We start from the raw sequence: 13,658 nt of genomic DNA on the forward strand, positions 1-13,658 counted from the left end.
TACCAAGAGGCAGGTGTGGGCTTCTTTGCAGTATTTCATCGTATATTTAGAAGCCTGATTTAAACTGATTTAAATTCATTTTGTGCAGTCTAGCCTTTTCAATGTGGACTCTGACTTGGTCTTTGAATCATGCCTTCCTTTCACTGAGTTTATTCCCTCCAGCTCCTCGATCTCACAGAACAGTTCCTCCATCTGAATGTCTTACCTTGTGATGTTACGGTATTTGGCCTCAATATGCCATCTGCTGGGAAGCTGGAAGCTTGTTTGGTTATATTCTGGGATAATGCACATGCATGCTAGAGGTGGAATAATGCACATGAATGCTAAAGGTGTGATGGAATTCTACAAAGAACATTTTGCTACTCTTAAGTTCAGTTCTGGGTCTTAGAGCCTGTGGCTTGTTCAAGGCTGGCTTTGGCCTCTTCCCACGTCCCCTGGCCCCACAGCGCTGCCTTCCCTATTGGTGGTGCCCACCTCCTGCCCAGGTCCCTTCTCAGGAGCTCTGCTAGTGGGTGCTCCTGACCTCTGTCTCCCGCATCCCATCTGTTCTTCTCTAACAGTCACACAACGGAAAGCACATGGTGCCTTCCCACCTCCCATGTCTTCCTCCGAGTGGAATTACAGCACCTCACAGTGTGAGAACTTCACACCAGAATGGCTCCATTTCTCCAACCTCCCCACCCCGCCTTTGTGCTATGGTCAGACACACATCTACATATTTTATAAACTCCATGCTTCATTGTGATTATTTTTACTCAGTCCAATGTCTTTGAAAGAGAGTTAAGTAATTCTAAAATCTTACTATTTAGCCATGAAGTTAACATTTCTGGAGCTGTTTGTTCCTTTGTTTAGATCCATATTGCCATCTTGGGTCATTTTCCTTCTGTCCAAAGAACTTCCCTGGAAGTTTTTATACTGCAGTTCTGCTGGAGATGGAGTCTTTCAGCATTGGTATGTCTGAAAAGGCTTTTTATTTCACTTTCAGTTTTGGAAAATATTTGTGCTAGATATAAAATTCTCGGTTGACAGGTTTTTGTTTTGTTTTAATTTCAACCCTTAAAAGATGTTGTTCCACTCTTCTCTCACTTTGTTTCCAGAGAAACGTTAACTCCTGTCAGTCTTATCTTTGTTTCTTTGTCCATAACTAATCTTCTTTCTCTGGTTGCTTTTAAGAGTTTCTCTCTATCACTGGTTTTGAGTGAAGTGATTATGGCGTGCTTTGGCATAACTTTCTTCATGTTTCTCAAGCTCATGCCTTGTTGAGCTTCTTGGATATGTGGGTTTACAGTTTTTATCAAATTTGGCACATTCTTGGCCATTATTTCTTCACACAATCTTTTCTGTTTCCCACCTTCTTCCCATTCTCCTTCAGAGACTCTTATTACACATGTATCAGGCTGTTTTAAATTGTGTCATGGCTCACTGATGCTCTGTCCATTTCCTCTCCATCTTTTTTCTCTCTGTATAGTTTCTATCTGATCATTTTGGATAGTTCCTATTGCTGCCTTCAAGTTCACTAGTCCATCTTCTGCAATGTCTCGTCCCCCATTCATCCAACCTCAGACATGGGTGTTTTCATCTCTAGAAGTTTGAGTCTTTTTTTTTTTTTATCTTCCACACTACCACTTAACATGTTCCTTTAGCTTCTTGAACATATGGACAACAATTATCATCCCTGTGTTAATGTCCTTCCCTGCCGACTCAAACATCAGTGTCAGTTCTGGGTCAGTCTCAATTGGTTGATTTATCTCCTCTGTGTGATTTATCTCCTCTTATTTTCCTACTTCTTTGCATGCCTGACAAGTTTTAATTTGATGCCAGATATTGTTGGGCACTGGATATTTCTGTATTCCTATAAATAGTCTTGAGCTTTGTTCTGGGACACAATTGAATTACCTGGAAACAGCTTGATGCTCTTAGGTCTTGCCTTTATGATTTGTTAGGTGAATCTAGAGCAGTACTTCACCTCGAATTAATTATTCCCCACTACTGAGGCAGAACTTTCCTGTGTATTCTGCCCAGTGCCCTGTGAATTATGAGGTTTTCAATCTAGCTTGTGGCAACAGGCACTATTTTCAGCTCTGTGTGACCTCTGAGGGTTGTTCCTCCTAATCCTATAGGGTGGTTCTCTTTCCAGCCTTGAGTAGTTTGTTCATATGAATGTGCTGGCACATGAATGTACTTAGATGGCAGCTTTATCAATCTCTGGAATTTCTCTCTGTGCAGCTTTCTCCTATCTGGTACTCTGCCCTGGAAAATCTAGTCACCTTGGCCTCCCTGAACTCCCAGCTCCATCTTTTCAACTCAGAGAGACCACCAGGACTCCACCTGGGTCCCCTCTCCTTGAACCCCTGAAAACTCCACATAGCAAGCTGGGGTAATTAAAGAGCTCACCTCTACAACAGTTTCCCAGCTCTCAGAGATCACCGACTTTCATTGCCTGTTGTCCAATGTCTTAAAAACCATTATTTCATATATTTTATCTAGTTTTTTTTATTTATTTCAAGTTGGTGGGTACATTCAGTCCCTGCTACTCCATCTTGGCTAGGACAGAAAGCATCTGTAAAGCCAATTTACCTGAAGACGTTTATGACTTCTAATGTTTTCCTCATAATCTGATAGTGTTTGCAAGGCTAGTATATTTTAAACTTTTACTGTGAAAGGATTTAGAAGTTACAAAAGAGTTGCAAATATACTAGAGAATTCTGGTACATCCTTTCCCAGCTTCCCCTCATGTTACTATTTTTTATTTGTACTTTTTTTTTAGTGTACAAGTCATGAATGCTAATGGTAAAAAAAAAAAATGAAAATATAAAGAACAGATATGTTTTAAATGTTATAGTTTATCTTTGTGAATATAAACAGTATAATAATCACGTTATGAATTTTCTTTTCATGTTAATACATATTGGGGAAGAGGGGACACTGTTCTCCTTCTTTCCACATACCTACCACAGCAAAGAGAAGAGGGAGCATCTCCTCTCCCTTGGAGAATGTTGGAGGGACTGCAGCCTTCTGTCTTTTTTTTCTCTACACATACCTACTTGCTGGGCAGAGACAGCACTTAAAAAAAAAAAAAGATTTATTTGAGAGACAGAGTGCGTGCATGCACAGGTGTGAGCTGGGGGAGGGGCAGAAGGAGAGGGCCAAGCAGACTTTGTGCTGAGTGCAGCCTGATGTAGGGCTCCATGCAGGGCTCGATCTCACAACCCTGAGATCATGACCTGAGCCAAACCAAGAGTCGGAGGCTTAACCTACTGAGCCACCCAGGTGCCCCCAGAAACAGCTCTGATGGTGAGGCCCAACATTGGGCCACATTTTTGCCAGTGCGCAGGGTTTAAAGTGTTAAAAGTTCAGCTCTTATGAGGTGGGCTCACTTGACCGCTCCTTAGCTTCCTGCCTCCATGTGGTGAACTCCCCCAGGGCAAGGCCCAGCACTCTTGTCCTCTCCCTTCCACGGCAATCAGGCAAATGAGACAGGCCAATAGTCCAGGAAGCCAGCTGGGGAACTGGACTTAGTCAATTCTGTGCGTCCAGCTCTCCCCATAGTCAAGTCCTTAGGTCTCTATCCAGGGGAAGAAGAAGGCTCTACTTTGGCTTCAGCTCCAGGTCTTGCTCTCCCAGCCAGCTGATGAAGATAGCCCCACACCGGGGATCACTGGTGCTTGCCCAGTTAGTAATAAAGATAGTATTTCGATTTCCCTTTGCATACCGATTTTCCATTGGCCAGTATCCTCAGGAAAGAGGGGCAAATGGTAAGATTTGTGTACCCAACCTCACATCCAGACCCCCATGAATATACTTTACATCATCATTTTTAATGGCAATGTATAGTTATACTCATGATAATTTGTGTAATTCTCTATCATTGTACATTTTGCCTGTTTTCATTTTCTCACTATTATAAACAATATTGTGATAATAATCATTTTTATGCATATAGGTATTCATAGCTGCCTAATTATTTTCTTCGTTTTTTTTTAAGATTTTATTAATTTATTTGAGAGAGTGAGAGAAAGAACGAGCAGGGGGCAGGGACAGAGGGAGAAGCAGACTCCCCACTGAGCAGAGAGCCCAACGTGGGGCTTGATCCCAGGGCTCTGGGATCATGACCTGAGCTGAAGGCAGGTGCACAACCAACTGAGCCACCCAGGCGCCCCAAATTATTTTCTTATACCTGTCTTTCAGATAAGCTCTGCCAATAGTATTGATGCCTATAGCTAATCTTGAAATCTCACAGATAGATTCCCCTTAGACCTGGATAAATAATCCAAAGATTCTCCTCAATTATGTTTTTGTAGAAAGATCATTTTTAAATGTCAGAATAGCAGAGAATGAACAATTAAAAATAAATTTTGACTCTATTATATAATACACAATTTTAAGTGAGGCTTACACCCACAATTTAGAGCAAATTAAAAGAAACAAAACCTTTAGTTCAGTGTGGTAAGTTTCATGCTAACCTTTGACTTTTCTCCTTTACTGCAATATTTAACATAGGTTCACTCCAGCCCAAATAGAAATGAAGCCTCCGATTTGCCTTTTATTAATATAAAAATAATCTTCCTGGAAACGTTCCTATTTTTTTTTTTTTAAGATTTTATTTATTTGCGAGAGGGAGAACGAGAGACAGAGAGCATGAGAGGGAGGAGGGTCAGAGGGAGAAGCAGACTCCCCGCTGAGCAGGGAGCCCGATGTGGGACTCGATCCTGGGACTCCAGGATCATGACCTGAGCCGAAGGCAGTTGCTTAACCAACTGAGCCACCCAGGTGCCCGGAAACGTTCCTATTTTTAAGGGATGGCAATTGAGGGTGGGTTTTAGGGAAGTTTGACAACCCAATTTCTTTCCTATGGTCTTCTTTTTACTGTTTTGCTTCTCGGTCATGGATTTGCCTCCCTCACTGCCTAGGACTTACCTGAGACGGGGCTACCCTTGCGGGTACAGACTCCAAGTCTCTGCCACACTTCTTGGAGCAGACAGAAAGAAAATGGCAGCCAGGCCACTTCCCATCCCCCGGGGCATAGCTCAGCACCTGACACAGGGCAGCCACTTGGAAACATTTGTCCGGCTTCTTAGAGTGAACACGGCACACCCAGCCGCAGGCAGAGCCCTCAAGAATGTGCTCTTCCAGGAAAGACTGTTCTCTGTGAACTAGTTCCTGAGCATTAACCCTGGCTCTGTTCCCACGAGGAATCTGGTCATGAGTTCTGAGGCTACACAGGCACAGTGCCCAAATATCTTCTGACGAGCATTTTGGTTTGAACAAGAGAGAGTCACAAGACCCCATTTCAGAGGAGGGTTTTTATGGGGGAAAAAAACCCAAAACCTAAGTTGACTACTTTGAGGCATTGGAAACTACAGGTTCCCATGATGCGGGCTATTTCTTTTGAGCTGAACTGTTAGAAGAAGCTGAGTGGGGCATAGGGGTCATTCCATCCTGTCCACTCTGTAAGCCAAGAATCACTGCTGGCCTGGCCTGCATGTGTAGCAAGGGAAGGAGCCCCAAAGCTAATCTCCCCACCAGAACCGGGAGTCCACCATCCACACCAGGACGATATGGAAGGGACATAGAAAGGTTAGTAAGGCAGAGAGGTCGTGAGAAAAGAGGTTGGGGAGGCTATGGACCGGGGATCATGGAGGACCTCAATAAGGGGGATGGCTTTCATTCCTAAAGTTATAAGAAAGAACAACCTTTCCAGGCTAACTAATCTTTCCATCTCTTCCACTGTCTTCCTCTTCTTCTGCCCTCTCAAATGCTCCTTCCTACTCTAAGCTTTCTCACTGGGTGATCCCTCTGACAGTTCCACAAGGACCCCAACATGCCCAGTGCCAAACCCATCTCAGGCCTACCCCTCAGCCTGCGACCTCCATGTTCTGGGCTCACTCTCACCAGAATCTTCATCCTATCTGGCTCTCCTTCTCCATCACCCAAATGACACCAAGGTCTGTCAACTCCATCCCTAATTTGCTTCTTGGACTGGCTCTTCCCTTTATCTGACCACCCTTACCTTGGCACAGGCCCATCCCATCTTCCCAGATAATTGCAGTCTTCTCCAGCCTGGCCTCCCTGACTCCAGTCCTGCTCTTCTCTGCACCAGACATCACAGTGGGGCCATGATTACTTTATAAAATGCCAGGTTTCACAATATCCACCTGGCTTCTGAATCTGCCATGACTCACATCCAAGATCTTCAGCAGGCATACTGCCCAGTGTAGGGCTCACTGTCGTAGTATGAACATCCTGTGGTAAAGTGTCCCACATTGGTTACCACTTGTTCAACATTCTGCAGCTGGTATTTCTTTTTTTCGTCACTCCCAGACGATTTCTGTCTTCTCAGTTCTAATGGTTATTCCCTTTCTTCAAAATAAAAAGTTTCTTCATTGTAGAGTTTCAAATCTATCTAACTGCTCTCTCCTTTAATGTTTAATTAACATTTCTTCCACAATTTCCCAAAGGTCCTGCCATAGTTTATTTTTATACTTCTTAAAACGTCCAAATCCATAATTAAACAAGAGTTCCAAAGGCCTAAAATTCTACAGTCATAAAATATATAGTTACAAATACCTGCATTTCACACCAACACTTGCATGTCCCGTTCAAAAAACATTACACGGAGTGGGAATTCTCCGTTTAAATTCAAGAAGGTTAATGACCTGAATGATCAGAAATGCATATGCTTCTTAGAAACAGCTCCGTACTTGCCTGTCACCTCCCAGTGTCAACGTTCATGAATTAACAGACATGCTTCTTGCGTGATCACTGGATGTTTTGTATTCTTTGGCAGGAGTGATCAATGTGATAAATGTGCCCAGATGAACTCTGAGAAAAAAGACTCAGTGTTTCATGTAGTCCTATCACAGCACGGAGCCCATTGTGTTTCAGTGATGAGTTGCTCAGCCTGTTTCCTGTCACCCAAGTACAGTCTGGGCATTGAGGGGTGCTCTGTAAATGCTATGGGGCCATGGGGAGGGACAGTGCTGATATTTTTCAGCCAAGCATGCTGTCTCTAACACAGAACCAAGACACAGCTCTTCAGAAAGAATAATTGCTCTTCCTGACATAATGTCAAAAGTTTGGGGTCTTTCCCCCAAATATCGGTGTCTCCCTTTCTAGTCCAGTCATCCAAGAATTTATGCTGTAAGCATTTACATTCCCCCACCTTTTCTACCACTTGCCATGAGAAATCGAGTGATAGGGTCAGGTGCTTCTTCTCCTTGGTCCTAAAACTACATCTTTCCAAACCCAAGGAGACTCCTCTAGAACTGGTATCTTGAGACAGTGAATCAATTCTACCATATCTGCCTCTTTTTTTTTTTTAAGATTTTTTTTATTTATTCGACAGAGAGAGACAGATAGCAAAAGCAGGAACACAAGCAGGGGGAGTGGGAGAGGGAGAAGCAGGCTTCCCGCCAAGGAGGGCGCCCTATGTGGGGCTCAATCCCAGGACCCTGGGATCATGATCGGAGCTGAAGGCAGACGCTTAACGACTGAGCCACCCAGGCACCCCTGCTTCTTCTTGAACAATACCTACATCAGCCTAGTCTAAGATGGTAACCTGAGTTTCCCCTGCTAGACACAGACCCTCGCCCCCAGCGCCATGCCTGCCCACAGTTGGCACTCAATACTTGCTTGTTGAGTGAATGGACAAGTGAACACACCTGTGACTGAGTGCAGACAATTTCATGTGTGAAACCCAGCTTCCTTGGTCATTTCTTCATGACTCAACCATGGCTGGGTTAACATGACTCCGAATTAATCAATGACCAGGTTCCAAGCTTATGGAGGCAGGAAGGCAGAAATGCAGACTTTCTGCCTGAACCTCGAGGCCACAAATTGCCCGTTCAAAAAAAGACCGTATGAACTCCTGACCTCTCTTCTTTTTATCCCTCTGTCCCCTGAAGCCCACGTAGGAGAGATGAGCCATAGTCATCTAACAGGCAGGCTGGGCTCAGCCGCTTGATTTTGGGTCATAAGCAGGGAACCATAAATTGTGCATAAAGCCCGGGGCTACTGTCATCATTTGAAGTTTCTAGAGGGGCGTCTCTAGACTGGAGCTGGCTCCCTGCAGGAACATTTCCCCGACACCTCCTGCCAAAGACCATCCCACTGAAGGGTCAGTATGTTGAGGGCTCTAAATAGTGGAGTTGCTCAGTTGTGAGGCTGCCATCAGGCTGAGCTGTCCTTTTCGACTACGAGTTGTCTAATAGAATGTAGGTGTTGAGACGAGGCCTAGCAGAGTCCGCTGGATGTGTCCATGGCCTCTGCTCGGCCCTCCTGCTTTCTGCTAGTCACAGAGGCCGCATGGAGGTGAGGCTGCTGGTTGAGTCTTGCTCTGTCCCTCCTGGGCAAAAGCTAGGAGTGGCAAAGCTGTAAAGTCAGATGCTATTTCATAAGCCCAGGCTTCATTTTAAGTAGTAGCAGGTTACTATTCACCCACTGAGCAATTGCTGAGCACCTAAGTGCTTGCCAGGCTGTAAGGGCACATTAGGCATGGCACCTGCTCTCACGTATCTGGCGTTTTCATGTGACCTGGTGATAAACGCTGTGATGGCAGAAATGTAAAATGGTATATATTCTACCTTTTTTCCTCACTGGGCATTATTCATGTATAAAAGTCCATCTACCATACAAACTAATGATTGCAAAGTGAACACCGATAAAACCATGACCCAGGTCTAGATTGAGAGTATTTGCTAATAGCACAGATGTCCTCTGTCTGCTTCTCCCTGATCAAAAGCAAATCACACTCCCACCCCCCTCCCAAGGGAACCACTCTCCTGCCTTTTGAACTAATCACTTTCTTGCTTTTCTTTTTGTTTTACCCCCTATATCTGCATCCCTAAAGAGTGTAGCTTAATTTGGCGTGTTCGAGGGATGGAATCCTCCTCTACACATTCCTTAGCATCTGGCTTCTTTCATTCAAACTATTCATTTGTGAGATTCATTCATTTGGATTTGCAGGGTTATAGTTTGTTCACTTTATTTGCTGTATTGTATTCTATCAATATAGACAGTGTTATCTCTTCAACACTGATGAGCATCTGTATTGTTTCCTCCTCTTATCTGCACACTGGGGTCATGTGATATGTGTGTGTTCAGCTTTAGTGGTGATTGACAAACACTGTTCCACATGCTTCCATCCTCAGTATATGTGAGTTCCTATTGCTCTGCATCCTTACCTGCACTTGATACTGTCTCATTTTTTAGTTTTTGCTATAGTTCTGCTATAGTTTAGTTTTAGTTTTTTGCTATAAAATGATACTTTGTTGGGATTTTACATAACACATCCCTGATTACTACAGAGACCAAGAGATTTTTTTTCATATACTTTTGGACTGTTTGTATTTCTTCTCCAATAATGTCTATTATATATTTGCCCATTTTTCTATTGAATTGGTTTTTTTTCTTGATGATTCATAGTTATTTCTGTATTCTGAATACTAATTGTTTAATGGGGATTATATGTGGGCACATGTCTTCCCGTAATTTTTATTTTCTGTATGGTTTCATGAAAAAAATTCCTCACTCTACAATGTAATTGTGTTTATTAACCTATTTTTATGGTTTCTACATCTTCAATCTTGGCTAAAGAAACTCTTTCCCACATTGATGTCATAAATGTTTCATATTGTCTTCTAAACATTTTATAACTTTTCCTTTCACTTTTTTTTTTACTTTTAATTTTGAAATAATTGTAGACTCAGGAAGTTGCAAAAGTAGTGCATAGAATTCTGTGAACCCTTCCCTCAGCCTTCCCCAATGGTGATATTTTATGTAACTATAGCATGATATAAAAACCTAGAAACTGACATTGATAAATACTGTTAACTACACTACAGACCTTATTTTACATCTTCACCAGATTTTATATACACACACTTGTGTGTGTGTGTGTGGTTTTTATTCAATTTGATCCCATGTATAGATTTGTCTTTCATTGTTTAGGCTTAATCTACATGGAATCCAAAATGGAATTGCTTTTGTATATAGTGTGAGGTAAGGATTCTGCCTGGGCCCCCTCCCCATGGATAACCAGTTGTTACAGCATCATTTATTAAATAATCCATCCTTTCCCCCACTCATATGCAATGACTGCTTTGTACTAAGTCAAGTTTCCACATATGTTTAGGTCTGTTTCTTATCTTTCTCTTCTACACCATTGATCTATTTATCCTTGTTCCTGCACACTGTCTTAATTACCTTATATTAATATCTTGCTATATGGCAGTATAATTCCCAAGACTTTGTTCTTCTTCAGGAGTGTCTTAGCTACTCTTGACCTTTTCCTCTTCAGTATAAATTTAGGATAGGTTTTTCAAGTTTTATAGATGATCTTGTTAGGATTTTTATTGGAACAGCATTGAACTGCATTGTGGAGAACTGACATCTTTCCAATAGTGAATCTCCCTATCCAAGAACATGATTTAGCTCTTAATTTATCTAAGTTTTCTTTAATGTCTTTTAGGAAATTATTGCAATTTTCTCCATTAAAAGCCTGCACATATTTGGTTAGATTTATTCCTAAGTAAAAGTACTTTGCATCTTTTGTGTCTCTTATAAATCCTATCATTTCAATTATATTTTCAAACTGATTGTTGGTGGCATGTTGATATATAATTGAATTTTGTGTGTTGATTTTTTTTATCAATGTTTCTAAAATCTCCTATCCTAATAATTTATTTATAAATTCTTTTGGGTTTTCCGAGAAGATAATCATGCAGTCTGCAAATAAGGACGATTTTATTTCCAATCCTTATTACTTTTATTTCCTCTTGTTGTTTTACAATTGGCCCGAACAACATTAAGAGAAATAGTGATGGTACACTTCCTTGCTTGAATTTGTTTGTAAAGAGAAAACATCTGACATTTCACCATTAAATATACTGTTTGCCATAAGCTTTTGCAGTTGCCTTGGATCAGGTTAATAAATTTCTTTCCCTTCCTAGTTTGTTTATTTGCTCATCATTTCTTTTAGCATCCCCAACCTTCTTTCTCACATATTTTTTTCTTATGTATGTCCTCTAAAAACTCCTTTAATAATAAAAAAAAAATCTTGCTGATAACCTGTCTTGACTTTTGTTTATCTGAAAACATTTTTAGTTTTACTTTTGCTCTAGTTCTTAAAAGAAAGGCCAGTGCATAAAAGTCTATGTCTTTTAACTTTTATTTTTATAGTGTAATGTATTTTAATAGCAAACTGACAGGAACAGCACAGAAGACAAACAACATTAGAAACACGTACTTGCATGTAGGACAAGTCAGAAAAGTGTAGTGAATGGATGGAATCTACTGTATGATAAAAATGCTGTAAACACCCATGTAGCTGCCATCAATAAGAAATTTACTTGTTTTAAAAAAAATCAAAATGCTGGCATTGTCCAGAAAAATGTAGCAGGTTTATTTATAATTATTATAAAGCCAAACTGCTGTAACCTATTCACTGAAACATTTTGACTTGCATGAATGCTTTATGTCCCCGCATTTATATAAAAAATTCACACACAAATGAAAATGGAAATGCTGCCAATACCTGATTTCTGCCCCCTAGTTTTCCACTTGCAATCATATACTTAAGTACCTTTTGACCCCATGGGGGGGAAAAAAATCTAACGTTCAGAACTACAAATAACATGAAGAAGAGAATTTTTTAATATATATAGAGAGAGAATGAAATGTTTTCCATCATAGTGGATTCTTAAGCACGTTCTTCATGGATGCGGCGCACGCTAGCTGGATGTTTTTTGGCATAATTGTGACACGTTTGGCATGGATAGCACGCAGGTTGGTGTCTTCAGAAAGGTCCGCCAGATAGGCCTCACTTGCTTTCTGCAAAGCCCCGATAGCTGCATTCCGGAAGCGCAGATCTGTTTTTGAAGTCCTGAGCGGGGTTTCTCGCAGCCACCGCTGGGAGGGAAGTTTGCGGATCCCAAGTCCGGTGGACTTCTGATCGTTTCACCGAGTGCCACAGGACCAGGCCGGTAATGATGAGGTTTCTTCACCCCTCCAGTAGAGGGCGCACTCTTGAGAGTGGCTTTTCCAGCCGTGGCTCTCTTGGTGCTTTACCACCTGTGGATTTGTGGGCAGTCTGCTTTGCATCAGCCATGGTACAGAGACCTCCTTACTTACCCCACCTTCTCGTCTGGCTGGAGCTCGGTGAGCTAGAGGCGGCACTGGCATGAACGGGCGAGGGCGGCGCGGCAGTGGCTGTGAGCCTATGTCTTTCAACTTGACTGAGATATAGTTCATATACGTAAAATACACCCATGTTACGCATGCAATTTAGTGAGTTTACCGAGTTGTGGTATACAGAACTGGTATATTGCTAGAGACACGATACCAGTTGTGTATACATGCGTTACCGTAATTGAATGTTAGAACTTTTACATTATGCCAGTAAGACCTTTTATACCCATTTATCTCACTCTCAGGCCCAGGCAACCACTAGTCTACTTTGTCTCCAACTATTTGCCTTTTCTGGACATTTCACATAAATGGAGTTATATACTATATGTTTTTTTCTGTCTAGTGTCTTTCACCTAGCATTCCACTTAGTACTCCATTGTATGAATATAGTTCATTTGATTTATCCGTTCACTAATTGGTTGTTTCCACCTTGGGCTATTATAATTAATGATGCCATGAACATTATTCAAGTCTTTGTGTGGACGTATGTTTTCATTTCTCTCAGAGTGGAAATGCTGGGTCATATGGTAAATTTAAGTTTTGAAGACACTGCCAAATTGTTTTCCCAAGTAGCTTCCCACCAGTAGTAATATTTGAGGATTTTGATTTCCCCACATCCTTGGGAGCGTTTGTTATTGTGTATCTTTGATGGGAGCCATTGTGGTAGGTATGAAATAGTAGCTCGTTGTGGTTTTGATTTGCATTTCCCTAATGGTTTTGTGCTCATTTGCTATTTGGTTATCTTCTTGGGTAAAGTGTCTATTCAAATCTTTTGCCCACTTTTTAATTAGGTTGTTTATCTTATCATTGACTTGAAAGAGTTCTTTGTATATTCCAGATACAGGTCTGTTATGGATTGAATGTTTGTGTCCCCTGAAAATTCATATGTTGAAATCCTAATCCCCAGTGTGATGATATTAGGAAGTGGGACTTTGGGAAGTAATAAGGCCATGAGGGTAAAGTCCTCATGAATGCTATTAGTGCCCCTATATAAAAGAGACCCCAGATTGCTTTCTAGCCCACTCTCCACCATATGAGGATACGAGAAACCAGCTGTCACCAGAACCTAACCATGCTGTTTCTCCTATCTCAGACTTCCAGTTTCCAGAACTTTGAGAATAAATTTCAGTTTTTTATAAGCTACCCAATGGATGCTACTTTGTTATAGTAACCCAAACTAAGACAAAGTCCTTTGTCAGATATGTGATTTGCAAATATTTTTTCTCAGTCTGTGTCTTGCCTTTTACTGTGAGTATATGTGCCTTGAAACTTTATCTGTGGAATTCAAGTGAGGCCTGGATAGACATTGCATGGTTCCAGAAATGAATTGCGTTTGCTTCTCTCAGTCACTTGGGGCACTTGCTTGGTCCAAGATGACTCCCCCATCATAAAGTTTACTTTCCAGACAATAGGAAAAGGGAGAAGGGCAGGACACACTTCTTCCCTTTCAGGGCAGATGAGGAAGCTACACA

General features: G+C 41.6%; 1 pseudogene; it reads right to left on the minus strand.

Moving 5' to 3' along the window:
- Window positions 1–11,650: 11,650 nt before the first annotated feature.
- Window positions 11,651–12,106, minus strand: LOC110583747 (annotated as a pseudogene).
- Between the last annotated feature and the right edge of the window lie 1,552 nt (window positions 12,107–13,658).

This window comes from Neomonachus schauinslandi, chromosome 9 (assembly GCF_002201575.2).
Source record: "Neomonachus schauinslandi chromosome 9, ASM220157v2, whole genome shotgun sequence".
NCBI lineage: Eukaryota > Metazoa > Chordata > Mammalia > Carnivora > Phocidae > Neomonachus > Neomonachus schauinslandi.